We start from the raw sequence: 17,889 nt of genomic DNA, 5'->3' as shown, positions 1-17,889 counted from the left end.
TAGCGATTACACTTCGATAAATTGAGATTCAATTGCCACTCTCTGCACCATGCATCAATTCGCTGCAGATCCTCCTGTATTTCAGTACAATTTTCCATTCTTACAACCTCTCGATATACCTCAGCATCATCCGCAAAAAGCCTCAGGAACTTCCGATGTCATCCACAAGGTCATTTATGTATATTGTGAATAGCAACGGTCCTATGACACTTCCCTGCGGCACACCTGAAATCACTCTTACTTCGGAAGACTTCTCTCCATTGAGAATGACATGCTGCGTTCTGTTATGTAGGAACTCTTCAATCCAATCACAAAATTGGTCTGATAGTCCATATGCTCCAACTATGTTCATTAAACGACGGTGGGAACTGTATCGAACACCTTGCGGAAGTCAAGAAACACGGTATCTACCTGGGAATCAGTGTCTTTGGCCCTCGTGCACGAATAGCGCGAGCTGGGTTTCACACGACCGTCTTTTTCGAAACACATGCTGATTCCTACTGAGTAGATTTCTAGTCTCCAGAAAAGTCATTATACTCTAACATAATACGTGTTCCAAAATTCTACAACTGATCGACGTTAGAGATACAGGTCTATAGTTCTGCACATCATTTCGACGTCCCTTCTTGAAACCGGGGATGACCTGTGCCTTTTTCCAATCCTTTGGAATGCTACGCTCTTCTAGAGACCTACGGTACACCGCTAGAAGAAGGGGGGCAAGTTCCTTTGCATACTCTGTGTAAAATCGAACTGGTATCCCATCAGATCCAGCAGGCTTTCCTCTTTTTGAGCAATTTTAATTGTTTCTCTATCCCTCTGTTGTCTATTTCGATATCTACCATTTTGTCATCTGTGCGACAATCTAGAGAAGGAAATACATTGCAGTCTTCCTCTGTGAAACAGCTTTGGAAAAAGACATTTAGTATTTACGTTTCATTTGATTGCTGTGACAAGCGCAGTGAGTGCAGCCTGTTGCAGTGGACCGCCGCAGCTGTCGCCGCCGCCGCTGGGTGCAGCTGTTCGCTCTCTGGGTGCAGGGAGTGATGTACCCAGGACCTCTAGCAAGGGCTCAACTCCACAGCGGGACTGCGCTAGCTTAAGATCAACGGACAGTGGCGTTTATACGCTAACCTATCGCGCAACCAGTTCCCGGGTAGCAAACACTGACGTGAGGATTGCAGAGGCTTCTGGTTCGTTGCTGCACGCCTCTTGGAAACAAATAAAAGATGAGAGTGTGTCGCATGCTGTCGAGGCCAACTGCAAGCTGTTCTGTAATATGTGAAATTATCTCTGCCTGCGGCAAACAAATGGGTCACGAACTTCACAGACGCCGGAACCTTGAGCGTTACACGTGGTAGCGATCTTCCCTTGTAACGTCGTAGACTCACCCGTATTGTGCCCTCGTCTAGTAGTTTTAGGGCGTTTGAAAACTGGCTAGTAATTAAATCCACAAAATTTTTAATACTTTTTCAATTTCCGAATTTTACATTACGAAAACTGCCTCATCCAGGAGTTTCGGGGCAATGTTTAAAAACCTATTAGTTATAAAAGCAACAAGAAAAAAATTGTTGATTCACTCTAAGCCAAAAAATAAAACCATGGAATCAACGCAAAACCAAGGAATTTTCCGAATGGGACGGAATTCGGTAGATGTAATGTACAGTGTAGACAAACAGTTGATTAAAGTTTGAGAAAAACCGGATAATACTCGTATAGTCAGGAGAAAGAGCTTAGAGATTGAGAAAGTCAGTAATGCGATGGGTCACCTCAAGGCTTTATGAAAGCAGGTATTCTGCTTGGCGCTGATTGACAGTTTTATTGGATGTCCTCCTCATGGATAAGGTTGCAAATGTGAGCATCAGCTGATCACAAAGAACCACAAATTGTGGGTCGTTGGTGCCTGAGAATAATGAGCAGCACAGCATGCCGCCCATTGGGAGCCACACTATGCAAATGTTTCAACCGAAGACCATGGTCTGCAAAGAAGCTAGACAGGGGAATACCTAGACCATTGGCGTCTGGTTCTACTCACCATGAAGCGAAGGATTTGTCACGCACCAAATGATCGTGGTGGCAGGACGATGGCCGCCAGGTAACACTGCGAGGCGCATAGATGGAATGTCACGGTTTCATCTACGAGGTCATTTTCCGGGACAGTATCATCTACACAAGTCGGACGCATCTGATCTCTATCGAGGGTCATTTAAGCACTGTGCAGTATCGGGACAGCGCTTACAATACAATATCAAGCACTATTGTCTAGCAGTTGGTCCATTTTTCAAAACTAAAACGCGCAAGCACATGATCCACCTTATGAACACCTTTCCCACCAAAAGGCAGGAAATACCTTGATGGAATAACTTGCGGTATCTGCATATCAACCCAATTTCACCTGACTTGGGTGTGTAATAACTTTCAGTCCACCGTTGCAGAGACCCTGCTCACGCAAGGGAGAACCTTAGAAGTCAACACATGGGGCCGGCATTAGCAGCAACATCTCGACCACCCTACGCAAAACATGCCCATGCCCGGATCCTACTAAGTTACTATGCACGGGCTAGAGAAAAACTACACTGTAAGTTACTCAGTACAAATGTGGATTTTAACGACGTGAACTTTGAAACCGGCTACCTTTATTTTGGTTATTGTTTAGCTTTTTACTTATAGTAAAGCTACTTCTTAAGTTTAATAAGCATTATTCTTTAATTTCCTGTTTCATACCCACATACACCATGTGGTCAAAAGTATCCGTACATGCCCAGAAACATACGTTTTTCATATTAGGTGCATTGTGCTGCCATCTACTGTCAGGTACTCCATATCAGCGACGTCAGTAGTCGTTGGACATGGTGAGAGAGGGGAATGGGGCGCTCCGTGGAACTCACGGTCTTCGAACGTGGTCAGGTGATTGGGTGTCACTAGTGTCATACGTCTGTAGACGAGATTTCCACACCCCTAAACATCACTAGGTATACTATTTCGTATGTGATAGTGAACTGGAATCGTGAATGGATTTCTGCGTACAACGCAAGAGCGTACAGGCTGACCTCGTCTGTTGACTGACAGAGGCCGCCGGCAGTTGAAGAGGGTCGTAATGTGTAATAGGCGGACATCTATCCAGACCATCATCCAGGAATTCCAAACTGCATCAGGATACACTGGAAGTACTATGATAGTCAGGCGGGAGGTGAGAGAGCTTGGATTTCATGGTCGAGCGGCTGTTCATAAGCCACACATCACGCCGGTAAATGCCAAACTACGCCTCGCTTGATGTAAGGAGCGTAAACATTGGACGATTGAACAATGGGAAAACGTTGTGTGGACTGACGAATCACGGTACACAATGTGGCGATACGATGGCAGGGTATGGGTATGGCGAATGCCCGGTGAATGTCATCTGCCAGTGTGTCTGGTGCCAAAATTCGGAGGCAGTGGTGTTATGGTGTGATCATGTTTTTCATAGAGGGGGCTTGCACCTCTTGTTTTTTGTGTGGCACTATACAGCACAGGCCTACATTGATGCTTCAAGCACCTTTTTGCTTTCCACTGTTGAAGAACAATTCGGGGATGGCGACTGCATCTTTCAACATGATCGAGCACCTGTTCATTAAGCACGGCTTGTGGCGGAGTGGCTACACGACAATAACATTCCTGTAATATACTGCCAATCCTGTAGAACACCTTTGGGATGTTTTGGAACGTCGACCTACTTCGTACCAGTCCCCACCGACCGACATCGATACTTCTCCTCAGTGCAGTACTCCGTGAAGAAGGGGCACCATTTCCCAAGAAACGTTCCAGCACCTGATTGAACGTACGCCTGCGAGATTCGATGCTGCCATGAAGTCTAAGGGTGGGCCAACACCATACTGATTTCCAGCATTACCTATGGAGGGCACCAATAACTTTTAAGTCATTTTCAGTGAGGTGTCCGGATACTATTGATGACATAGTGTATGTTAACATATAAATCGATGAGACGAACGATATGACCACTTGCTAGCAAAAATGTGAGAGAATTATTTCAAGAGACACCATGAGTTCATAAATTTCTGCGTTGCTCAGTTTTTTTGTAGGCCTACTGGATTAAATTCGTTTGTATTTTTGAGAAACTATCTTCCCAGGGGACATGTGTGATAATAATTTGGTAATTTGTGGTAATGTCTTATGGGACTAAACTGCTGAGGTCATCGGTACCTGAGCCGACGCACTATTTAATCTTACTTAAACTAATTTACGCTATGGACAACACACACACCCATGCCCAAGAAAGGATGATATATGTGAAAGGAGACAAATGTTCCTGTGGCTGGCTCTATTAGATCCCTACAGTTGTCAATTAACTCAAAGCTGAGGTTAACTGAAAAACTGTTTTCAGAAGAGTAACTTTGGTTCAGGAAATCAATAAGTTTTCTAATAATTTTGTATCCTGAGTAGTTATCGCATTTAGAATGGGACTTTTTTGTGGTTGTCCCATAGGTCCCATTGTAAATGCTACACACTACTCAGCATACAAAATTTTGGACTGCGATCTTAGATTGTGGGGATTTATTATGAAGGTCTAACTATCGATCACTAGAAAGTTGCACTTTTGAATATTTTTTTGAGCTTATCTTTGTTGGATGGTGTCTGTTTTTAGTTGAGTGATATTGTTAGCTTCAAAAATTCCCAGTGCTTTGTTATCAAAGCCGCTTTGGTACATATTTGCAGTTCTGTTGCCTTTATCAGCCTTTATTACAATGATTTCATGGCTAGAATAGTTCTTAGTGATGTTAGTATTATCTGTTCACTGGAGGAGATGATAAACCGTAATTCGTACACTGAAATTAATGGAAATATTTTCATTCATATTAATTAATTACGTGTTGTCCGTAACAATAACGTTGTTTACTGAACTATAGGAGAACTCAGTCGTAGACATGGACAAAAATTGATTCAAATGGCTCTGAGCACTATGGGACTTAAATTCTGAGGTCATCAGTCCCCTAGAACATAGAACTACTTAAACGTAACTAACCTAAGGACGCCGGCAGTGGTGGCCAAGCGGTTCTAGGCGCTTCAGTTTGGAACCGCGCGACCGCTACGGTCGCAGGTTCGAATCCTGCCTCGGGCATGGATGTGTGTGATGTCCTTCGGTTGGTTAGTTTTAAGTAGTTCGTAGCGCGTAGAACCGCTCGGCCACTTCGTCCGGCAGATATGGACAAATTTGGAGTTAACAGGAATCTGTAAAAGTAGCCAGAATTGCAGATTTATTAATAGCCACACTGATCCACTATTCCCTATGGATGCTCGATACCTTTTCAGGGTAAATTATTGAGGTACGCTGTACTTAATAATATTATTATGGACATTAAATTCTTAATTAGAATGATTGATGGTCAGATCGATATTTTTTGTGGAATGCATCCCGCATAAACGGTGGACGAAAATACTGGGTAGGCAGAAACAGTCGGATAAGCTTGTAATGTTGTTGCAAGATAAATTACTGAGAAACATTTGTGAAGAAAAATTCGATATATTGCGCCACTTCCGAGTTAATTGGCATTAATAAACCGCGCAATCCCGCTTCTTTTATATTTGACCAACCATAACCGAATATTTTGTTTGCGCAATGATGTATTAAATGAACGAACCTGGCAAATCCGCAAATATTTTAATAATCCATCCTTAAACAACTGAATTATCGTAAAAGTTTCTTTTCTCCCTTTATAAGAAACTGGCGAGTTACACTTTACAAATTTCCCCTGAGCGTATCAGTTATTTTCTCCGTACAGCCACAGTTCTCACGCTAACGTGTATTAAGTTAATAGACATGTCGTTGTTGTTGTTGTGGCCTTCAGTCCAGAGACTGGTTTGATGCAGCTGTCCATGCTACTCTATCCTGTGCAAGCTTCTTCATCTCCCAGTACCTACTGCAACCTACATCCTTCTGAATCTGCATAGTATATTCACCTCTTTGTCTCCCTCGACGATTTTTACCCTACGCGCTGCCATTCAGTACTAACTTGGTGATCCCTTGATGCCTCAGAACACGTCCTACCTACCGGTCCCATCTTCTAAGTCAAGTTGTGCCGCAAATTCCTCTTCTCCCCAGTCCTACTCAATACCTCCTCATTAGTTAAGTGATCTACCCATCTATCTTCAGCATACCTCGTGACATATTATGTAGGCGAATCAAGATAACAGACATAACAAAATTCATTTTTTATAACTTCGCATTCGCCTCTTCGGTTGGCTCTGAGCACTATGGGACTTAACTTCTGAGATCATCAGTCCCCTAGAACTTAGAACTACTTAAACCTAACTAACCTAAGGACATCACACACATCCATGCCCGAGGCAGGACTCGAACCTGCGACCGTAGCGGTCGCGCGGCTCCAGACTGTAGCGCCTAGAACCGCTCGGCCACCCCGGCCGGCTATTCGCCTCTTCATTCACACTAATAACTAAGCATATTGAATCATCAATAATTAATAGAAGGTATAGTATTCACAACAGGTAAAGTTTCATTTCCAAAATACTTTTTTTGACTTTCTAATTACACAGTCCGCAAGATGCTGGCACCTTTCCGCCACAGCCGAAACGACTTGAAACTGCTGCTGGATCAGAGCGCACAACTGTCATGCGACAGCCGTGACATATCTCAGCATGAACTGTCTCGCCTGCATTAATTGCTTTAGCCTCGATGTAAGGGCGCTACGCCTCAGTTTAACTTTCTTTTTCGATAAGTCTCAACTTCCTATAGTTCCCAAGAAAAAATTATGTTCCCACTTTATGTCGTGAAGTGTTACATAAGGTTTAGGACTACCATTATTAATGTTAATTCACAAAATGTTCATATTTAGGCTAGTGACAACAGCGTCTTTTTGACGACTGCCAAGTTTCTAATTAGTGAAACTAGAATTAGACGATAAAGAACAGATATTAAATATACCACACAGATAACTATGGTCTGCTCCAACACTTTATGGTGTTCGTTTTCATCATTTTCATTCGGTACACTCTTTGCTTGAGGTTCAAATAAAATTGTCTGCTTACATCAGGTATGAAAGTTAGTGGGACGTACCTGCTGTAGACACTAAATTACGAAGGCAAATCTAGATAACAGTTGAGTAGTGCGAGCAACAAAATTATGCTTTGTGCTTTGATTTTCAAATGGCTCTGAGCACTATGGGACTTAACATCTATGGTCATCAGTCTCCTAGAACTTAGAACTACTTAAACCCAACTAACCTAAGGACATCACACAACACCCAGTCATCACGAGGCAGAGAAAATCCCTGACCCCGCCGGGAATCGAACCCGGGAACCCGGGCGCGGGAAGTGAGAACGCTACCGCACGACCTTTGCGCTTTGAGCCCATACAGAAGTGCATATCAGATCAACTGGTGGGACAGCTTTTCGTTTATACTCATATGCGCAAGGTGAGTCCAGACAGCAGATAAAGGTGGTTACCGTATGATCAACAGTTGTCAACAGCGTGCATACATGTTGCACCTCAATACTGACGGTGGTGTGGTTAAGACCCTTACAGCTCTCAGCACCTCATTTGAAGAATGTTACCTCTCCCCACGTCTCCGGCACACTCGCCAACGGTGGCCATCCGGTGCAGTTCTGAACCACTATTCACGCTATGCTGACCAGAACCCTGACGACGAATACGCCGGGTCTCAAGTTTTCATGCAGTCCAAAACTGGGCCAGTGTCATATCCATAAATCTGGATATTGCACGACTGGACAAGCTGGCCAAATGTACAGCCAGAAAGACCTCTCTCTAACATTCTCTCAGATGCTGATAACACTCGCACGAGTATGCAACAGCTTCCTGTCCTTTACAGTGATCAATCAACATCTGACACCCTCCACGACCTTATGTACCATATCAGTCTTGGTAACCTTCTAACTACTGAACTCTGGTAGTCGTTCAACCAGTCTCAGTGAATTGCAACTTTAATCATTTACATACCGACGATAACATGTACGTTTACGAAATTACTTTGACGTGCGGCAATGTCTTCTTGTACTTCAATTTTATTGTCAGGCGGTGTATTTCATCAAAAAGAGGGAAAAGAAAAATGGAATGAGCAACACTAAACGCAATAAACTTCGTGTACAAACTTTCGTAAATGTCCAGCTTTCTACATTTAAGAGCAACCCGAAAATCTGATTTTGGCTTCTGATTCACTGTGACCTTTTCAGTTTTAGTTAAAGTCAGAGAGGTTCCCATTTTGGCACTACTACGTGTTTCCAGCTGGACCACATACTCTCGCATTTTATGAACTAATTTGCTCTTGCAGTGGGAAATGACAGTAGGATTCTTCAGATGATCAGTATTACAGCTGTACGAAGAAATTGCGTGTCCAAGGCGTTTGCTTCCACATTTACCTGGTAACTTCGTGTCTGTGTCTTACAATCCCACTATCATTTAAAGTATCATTTATTGGATGGGAAGTATTTGATGCACCATTTTCTGGAATGCTGGTGTTCTTGTCAGATTCACAGCTCTGTTAAGGTTTCTAGTAGCCTTTGATGCATCAGACAAAAATCCATAAGAAAAAATGCACGCAGTTCCATCTTGTCGACTAGTTCGTCGGCGTTTATGAATAGGCATTACGCATCGTACCGTACACGGAGTATCACAACCGATGGTTTTGAGTAAAAAAACGTCGAGGTGTCGTTATCATATCTTGTTCAGAAGTAATAGTTAACAAACATCATTCGCAACTTCCACGAGCAATTCGTTCATACATCGCATTCCATTCTGTAGATCGCATGGACAGCCTTTAGTCATTTGAAACAAGTCAGTGTATAAATCCAGTTGTCCATGGAAGTAATTATAATTAAAGTCTAATATTCTGGTCTGGTATAAAATAAACCAGTGACGATGTTACGAAACTTTGCAATAAAAACAAACATCTGATTTTCGATTGGCATTATATAGTCATAGTTTGTACACCCTTCATATTTACAAAAGTACTCAAATAATTAGCTCAAATGCATTTAGTAAATGTAGTCCGCAGTATGGAATGTTCATCATTTAGTTATTGCAATAAGAACAAGAAATTCCAACTACCTAGAACAAATAACAAAAATTACTAGTCAGGTAACTAATAATATTGGAGGCGATCAAAAAGTTCCATTTGAAGGCGATGCTGCAGCGTGTATGTCACCTAACGCGACTCAGATGCAGGTACATAAGCACCGATATGTAGGCAAGATGTTACTGCGGCGTCCAAACGGAAACTTTTTGCTTGTCCCTTATCAATTTTATCAGTTTTATTTTGAATTTAGAGTGATTTCCATATATCTCATCTCTAGAATTTAGCATGTTAAAGGTACTCTCTATCAGCCTGTCAGGTACTGAATGGACTATTGAAAGAGAGAGCAGTGGAGAGAAGCCCATCTGGCCGCATCATGTGCTTCTGATAAACCTAGCCCGTACGAAAAGTTACCTACAAAGAGCAGATCTGTCACTGGCAATGGGGGCGGGAGGAAGGGGGGGGGGGGTGGACGTCAGTGACAAAGGAACGGATGACACACCATTTACGAAACAAATACGCTGAACGATCTGGTATCACATTAGCTTCTGTACTAACATAAGCGTGAATTCAGTAGAGGAGATCAAATTGAACCGCACAAACTTGATACAATAAATAATTGTTTGCTCAGACGAAATTCAAACACGATGATGTGTCAGTTAATAGAGCTATGTGACACACAGCTACTGACGCACCTACTCCATATTTCTTAAGTGAAGGACAACTGTATAGTATCGTAACTAAAAATTAGTTTAATTAATAGATCTTACACGTGTTAGTGTTACAGCACGTGTTAAATAATCGCAATACTTGTCATACAGTTCTTTTACATTTCTCAGTACTTTGACAGTATTCTCTTACAGAACTGACGTGGGTATTATGTGCTAACTAATATTTCCATAGTTGAAGTCACTCGTAATTTAAATCCTTTTGAAGACAAAAAGAACGCTTTGCACCACCTTAAAATCTGAAGTAATTTCCCATAAGAATGACGTGCCACTTGACTTGTAGTTAATGATCTTTTGTCTGTAGACATAAAATTTTTAAATTGTGCTACCTCATTTACTGTATCACTATTTATTTTTAAAAATGCCATCATATTCACTATAGACAGTATAATTTATTTCAATATCCAAGATTGCGGTTTTGACGTCACATGATTTTTGAATGGTTGCAGGTACAGAAGAGACAGCAGGAATCAGTATTAACTGCCATGTTTTCATCCAGCTGTAACCATTTAAAAATGAATCGAAATTTCAAGAGCGGATTTTGAAATACACGGTCTAGTCACGTTAATTAATGTGACCACCTCTCAAAAGCCTGAATAACCACCTTTAGCAGAGTACTCAATGAGATTCGGGAAGACACCATGTCGACTCCACTGCTGTGGTTAGCTGAGTCAAGTTTCTCAATCGAGTATCCATGGTTCGACCAGCCCGATTGAGATGGATCCACAGATTCTCGTTTGGGGGTAAACCCAAGGAGTTCGGTATTCTGGAGAATACGGTAAACTCAGCCTGATGCTCCTCAAACCACGCACTTACACTGTGAACTGTATGACGCATTGCTTTGTCCTACTGGTAGATGCTATCGTGACACGGTAAAACAAACTGCATCGAGGGGTAGACATCGCCCCAAGGATAGGTGTGTGCTTCTTTGGGCGTACTGTGTCTTGCAGAAAGATGAGCTCACCTAGGGAATGCCATGAAAACATTCTCCAGACCATAACGCTCCCTTCCCCGGTCTGCATCCTTCACTTTCAGATGTTTCACGCCGTATACGCCAATGGCCGTCTGTCCTATGGAGCATGGAATGAGCCGGCCAGTGTAGCCGTGCGGTTCTAGGTGCTTCAGTCTGGAACCGCGTGACCGCTACGGTCGCAGGTTCGAATCCTGCCTCGGGCATGGATGCGTGTGATGTCCTTAGGTTAGTTAGGTTTAAGTAGTTCTAAGTTCTAGGGGACTGGTGACCACAGATGTTAAGTCCCATAGGGCTCAGAGCAATTCTAAGTCATTGCCATAATAAGGAAACGGAGAGATTAAGCTGACATTTTGAGGCATAAAATGTGATTTATCTGAAAAGGCCACCTGTCGCCACTTGTCCAGTTGGCTATTGGCGTGCAGATTCCAGCCTTCGTCGCTGATGAACCTCAGTCTGCATGAGTGCATGAACCAGGCACTTGCTACAGATGCTCATATCGAGCAACGTCCGCTGAACGGTCGTTGAGGAGACACTGTTGGTACCCGCTCGGTTCATTTGGATGCTCAGCTGTTCAGCAGTGGTACATCTGTTCGTCTGTTCACATTTCCAGAGCCGTCGTTCACCTCCGTCATCGCCCATAGCGCACCACAGATGTCTTGGTGCCCGTTTTGGATAGTGCCATTGTGCAATGCACCACGCGAACAGTTATGAAACGTAACCGTTTCGGATGTGCATGCATCCTTCGCCCGGAAGCCAATGATCATTGGCTTTTGGATGTCAGCTTAATCTCTCCGTTTCCTTATTACGGCAATGACTTACAAAACCACTGTACGCGATCATAGACTCTTACGTGTAGACTACGGCATTTTTCCTACTTTCCTTGGTAAGTTAAGATCGTAACCGCATTACCTGTACGTTATGTGTGTTACATACCTATCAGGCATTATCTCATGTCGAGTGCTATGTTTCCATAAGTGATCAGTGTCTCACTACTATACACTCTCCTAAAAACTGGATGTGATGAACCATACAGGAAATGAGTGAGGATATATAAAATGCTGCGTAAACCATGGAACATATTTGTTCTACATAGTTCACCTCCAGTCTTTTATTTAAAAATAAATAGTAGTTATAGCAAATTGAAACTGTCAAGGTTTAATTCAGTATTATTCCGAAACTGTTGATCTGTAATGCAAAACAGACAGATGTTGTAGAAAAATTTTAAAAAATTACAGACTTAATAGGTAGCTCTGGAACAACTAATTACCTCAAAATAAAAATTAAAAAAATAAGGACAAAACGCAAAATACATATCAAACATTGCTTCAATACTTCGTCGACCTGGTATGAAACATGTTTCTGTTGATCATAAACAACTTAGGCACTTGTCATTAACAAAAGGAACCTCTTGCCTCTGATTCTACTGAGTACAGCATAAAAACGTTAATTATATACTCATAGATGTTTTGTGTGTTTGTGCATCTTTACTGTATTGGCTTCAAAAGTAATTGGTTTGGTTACGTGTAAATGTAAAAGTTACCCAATCAATTAATTTTTATTACTTCTAAACTGTAATTTATATTTTGTGCGATATAAAGTATACAGTGGACACCGCTGAACGATGAATGAAATTACAAATAAAATCCAGACCAATAGCTGCTTACAGGCGTTGATAAATATCAACGGGGACCATTGAAAAGTGTGCCCCGACCAGGACTTGTACCTGGGATGTCTTTCTCACATGGCAGACATTCTATTCGCCTTTTCTTTTTTTTTTAAGAAATAATCTCATGTTTTTCGATATTTTTCGTTGGATTTGTTCGGTACAGACGTTCCATAACACCCGTTCTAGTTCATCGATGATCCACTCACTCAGTCTTTTTATTGCTGAGGGCTGCTATCCCTCTGACCGAACACTCTGAGCTACCGTGCCAGCACTGAGCCACCGAGGACACAGAGGAGAGTGCCACTGCAAAGACGTATCTCTGGCACGCTCCCCGTGACTCTCACATTTCCATCTTACTGTCCACTCACTACATTTGCAGTGCTACCGCGCATTATACCTGTTACTCCCGGTAGTCAGTTTACCGATTCCCGTACTAAAGAAGATCATTGTCCTGTAAGCCTTATCAATATGAAGATGGTATCTGTTCTTTTCAAACATGTCTGAAAAGAACAGATACCATCTTCACATAACGCTGAATTGCGTGTAAAACAAGCAAACGAAGAAAACAGACGATGAGAAGTCATCGGTTCTCACTTTCTCTCTCACACATTCACTTTCGTTTCTTTCCATATAAACTGTACAAGTACTAGCGGTAATCCTACCATTTACTACGTCATTTATGTACTGCACCTAAACTACCGAACTGTAGTTTCGCTAGAGCACAACTCTACGACTGCACTGTTTCCGTATCTCCCATAAATGCCAGAATCTCTTGCCGTCTGTGAGCGGTTATTGCACTTTGACGTGGAACGTAGGCGGTGGTCACATTAATGTCATGACCATACGAGCCGTAAAGTTGATGGCGATTATGTTGGTATTTAAAAAAAATTCTACAAGACTCTGATCCCACAAAAATTAGAATTGTGGTTTATTAATTGCTGGTGAACAGCTTAATTAACAGCTGCTGCACGTTAAATTAATCAAAACTAAGAGCACATCTTTTCACATTATTAGCTCCTAGCTGCCATTGCTGTAAATTTATAGTAATGTTAATTCTGAGTCTCATGACGTGTAATTACAATACTTCTGGCCTGAAGTTACGAAAGCAACATCACAAAGCTTTCTGAACCCTCAGCACGTCAGCACAAAGTCACGATTGGGAGCTGTACTATTGTGAGTGGGGTGGGGGGATAGTATTTTTAAACTCTTCTTGTGGGAAACACAGTCGGGATTGTACTTATTTCTGTCTTAATTTACTTTGAGCATCAGCGTTCCGAATATTGAAAATTTGTGATACTGTTAATACTACATGGGTCAGACGAGTCTTCTTTTGGTAGCATACTTGGATGTAGGACTTCCCGATTCATAGTTAACCTTGTACCACGTTAGTAACCCTCAAAGCAATTACTGTCAAACTACGAGCTATAACGGTACTTTGCGGGCAGGCATGTCAATTAGCACCATATTAATTAAAATCGGGGAAGAATTAAAAAGGGGAAAGTAATACGAAACTTTAATAACTGCACAGTATTCCTAAGAAGCAATATAATGAAAAGTAATAAAAAGCAAAGTAGCAAAGACCAAGCTGGACAAAAAGATATAGGGGCGCGTCTGTTTTTTAATACATATAAAAGAACATGTAACACATTATTGAGCTTTCTACCTTCAGTTATCGCGATCGGGCTAGTCGATTTTCGCGACTGCGAAATTCGTTAAGGAGATTATTTAAAGACTCTTCAGGCACGTTTAAAATACATTAAGTGTGACGAAGTGATCAGAGATGTTTATTGCCGGGTGAAGTGAAAATGGATTCGACAACATAATTCGAACTTTGTGTTAGCTGGGAAAAAACTCTTGGGAAACTATTATGGTTGTGGAACCCACGAAAGTTGTGCGCAACGGAAAGCTATAGTTTACGTAATTCTGCATTTTATAAAATGGTGAAACGCGTGTGCACGGAACATTAATAGAATCTTATCCTTGGACGGTTGCGGGGGTAACTGATACAAACAACGCGCCAGCATTAAAAATAGTTGGTTTATTAACTACCAGATATTAATTAACGGGGACCCAAAATACTAAAAAAGGAGGATAGGATCCTCACCTCCAATCCCGATTCATATTTCATATTTAATTATTGAAAAGAAAAGTGTTAATAAACAAACTACATTTCAATTTTATCCACGATTTTGGCTTCATTACGTAGTCTTGGCTACATGATAAACAATATCTGTGGAAGTTGTATGCAACGTATCGTCATAATATTTAGCCAACCAATTTTCTGGGACACCAAAAATGTAAATGCATGAAATTGTTCTCACAGCGGATGTATGTTTGAGTGCGACGAGCTATATTGAGAAACTGAACATCCATTACGTACTTACATGTTTATCTGCGAAAATGGTCCTTGTCGGTACATCAGCATAGAGTTCGAATAGAATCGCTGGAACATTGCAAACCATTCAGATTAATCGAACATCTAAATACGCATAATGCTGGTACCACCAGGATGTGTTCTTTCTCCTCATCCCCCTGGCAGTAATTGAATTAGAAGTCGGCCGGGAAATACATTTAAATCAATTGACGACCATTGAGCCAGCGTCACGAATTTTCAAACGTCCACTGCCATGTATGAAGTCGAGTGACACCACGAGTGTTAACGTCGATCGAGGGGTGTCGTCGTGATCGTATTGAATGACACTGAGCGGTTACAGAGCGGAGGGCAGCAATCGGACCGAATCGAGTATTTGTGTGGCTTGCGGTTCTCAGTCGTTTTTTATAATAAGATGCAGCTAACAAATAGCTAACAAAAGCGTCACTTAACGTTATGAAATTTTCTTGCTTATTAAGAAACAACATTAGTTACAAAGACTGTAATACTTTAAGATGAACTTAATTTTAACTGAATTTGGTGAATTCGACAGGTAGCTAAGCAAAGTAGGCTGCTTCTCTCGCCAGCCGCTGTGGCCGAGTGCAGTTCTGTTTCAGCCGCGCTAGCGAGTGGCCGCTGTTAACTGCTGCGCTGCACTTCCGTATTTATATCGCAGCGGTTGTGCTCCGCCGAGTGCTGCCCGTCCGTTAATCTCCGTGTTCTTTCATATTCCTTGTGATCTGATCTCTCTTTCTGGTCTTGCTGTTGCTAATTGGAATTTCGGTTGTTTGACTGAAACTGCGTCGCAGGATTAACCATGGTTACAAACCTCAGGAAGAATAGCCTGGTATTTGCTATTGACAAGGAATCCCGTCCTGTTCAGCCGACATCCCTGGAAATGGATGACTGGATTACACAGGTAATTCTGAAACCGTCCATTTCTGGCAGCTGGATCAGGAAAAATACTGTGTTTTTTTTTTTTTTTCTAGTTAATCAGTGCTGCGTCTGTTGATAAAGTGTTACGAAAGTGGGGCTATGAAGTAGATTTTCTGCATAGAAACGGTTATAAAAATGGTTCAAATGGCTCTGAGCACTATGGGACTCAACTGCTGAGGTCATTAGTCCCATAGAACTTAGAACTAATTAAACCTAACTAACCTAAGGACATCACAAACATCCATGCCCAAGGCAGGATTCGAACCTGCGACCGTAGCGGTCTTGCGGTTCCAGACTGCAGCGCCTTTAACCGCACGGCCACTTCGGCCGGCGAAACGGTTATAAAAGTAAGGTTTCCATCTATAGAGCGGACATTCATTACAAAACTGTTCGTGTCTTGAATCTTCCCATTGAAATCGAAAATGATAAGATTAACGGAACTCTTTCAAACTACAGGGACGTTAAATCAATTGCAAACGAAAGATGGTCGCCTCGCTTTAAACTGCAGTGTTTCAACGGGGTCCGCTGTCTAAATATGACGTTAAGACGAATATTCCGTCTGACATAGCTGATTGTGGGTATAAGGAACAAATTATTTATACAGGTCAGGAAGCTACATGTCATATATGTAACTAAACCGGCAACTTCAGACAGGAATGTTCGCGGCGAAACTGTTGTCCTTAAAAGTAATTTGATACAGCGTCAGAAGCTTACCTTAAACGAAATGTTACCAAAGAATAGCCCGGATCAACTGGTTGAGGATGTTAACGCAGCGAGCCAAGCTGATGTCTCCCTTCACAATAACAGTCAATTTCCCCCGCTAACAGCAAAGGGAAACTCTGTTACCACTACTCGTGAAACTGAAATGCAACCGAAAAAACGACCTCTGGAGACAACTGATAGTTGTTCAGAGGACAATCTGTCCTGTCCAACTCCCACATTTCGCAAGCAAAAACAGTGCGATGAGGAGGCCGAGGAAACGGAAGGCAAAACGCGAATGGAAACTGATGAATAGAAAGATAATACACATACGGTACCAGAAAATGAAGGGGGTGTAAACAGCATAAATTTGCAGGAAACAACAGGTGCAGTAGCCGATTGCAAAGATCAACAGCTATGTGTCAATAAACAAATTCAGGGAGAGGTTGCAAAACTGCAGTCTCCATTTGTTTCCCTCCATCAGGACGTAAGTGGTATTAATAAAGAACGAGGAAGTGGTTGTCAAACTGAAATCACGGTCAACATCTCAGGACAGGCACCGGCAACAGAAATTGCTAAAGCGTCTGCTGCTGCTCCAGATGAGCCGCGAAGTAAAATACCGACGCAACAAAATGAGAATGTAGCTTGAAACTAAGGGAAGGGAAAATCCGGAAAGGGCGACCCAAACCCAAAGAATGTTCGGTCCGAAACGGTCCTACACGAAGCACTGGAGCAAAGATCAGAAAGTTTACCAGGAAGTCAGTCTCCTTGCGGTACAAGAGATAACATCGGATGTAGAAAAAAACGGGACAGTAACTAATAAACTGATTGAAGTGTTATTCCGTGTTCAGCCTTCCGAGGAAACTGTTGCAGCTTCACTGAACACTGAACCACAGGAAGCTAAATTAGTTCATCAAAACAACTACACAGTGACAGCCCAATGACGCAGTCTTACTCCGTCACCACAATAGACATAAATAAAAATACGTCCGATCTGAAATTATCGGCCCTTAAGGAACTTTTGTATGAATCCGCGACTGATATTCCCCTGTTACAAGAAGTTATAATTTCGGATTTAGTAATTCCCGGTTTTGTCAGTTACATAAATGTGTCTCCCGAAACAAGTGTTGGAACAGCTGTTTTGGTGAGGGAAGAGACCACAGTAAGCGAGGGGGAACGACTGGAATATGGAATGGGATTAGGACTAAATATCTATGATGTGACTGCCATTAACTTGTATGCCCCTTCAGGAAGTTCTTACCGAGCTGACAGGGCACGTTTCTTCAAAGATGACGAGATATACTTGTTAAGGAAAACTCCAAGACAGTTATTACTTGGAGGTGATTTTTAATTGTGTTTTAAATCGAGAAGATCAGTTACCTAATTTTAAGTTCTCATGTGAACTAAAACAACTAGTTACTGGTTTAGATTTAAAGGATATATGGGAAACCAAATACCCCTCCATTGTTGAGTTCACT

This window comes from Schistocerca piceifrons, chromosome 4, assembly GCF_021461385.2.
Source record: "Schistocerca piceifrons isolate TAMUIC-IGC-003096 chromosome 4, iqSchPice1.1, whole genome shotgun sequence".
Classification (NCBI taxonomy): domain Eukaryota; kingdom Metazoa; phylum Arthropoda; class Insecta; order Orthoptera; family Acrididae; genus Schistocerca; species Schistocerca piceifrons.
Note: the sequence above shows the minus strand (reverse complement) of the source record.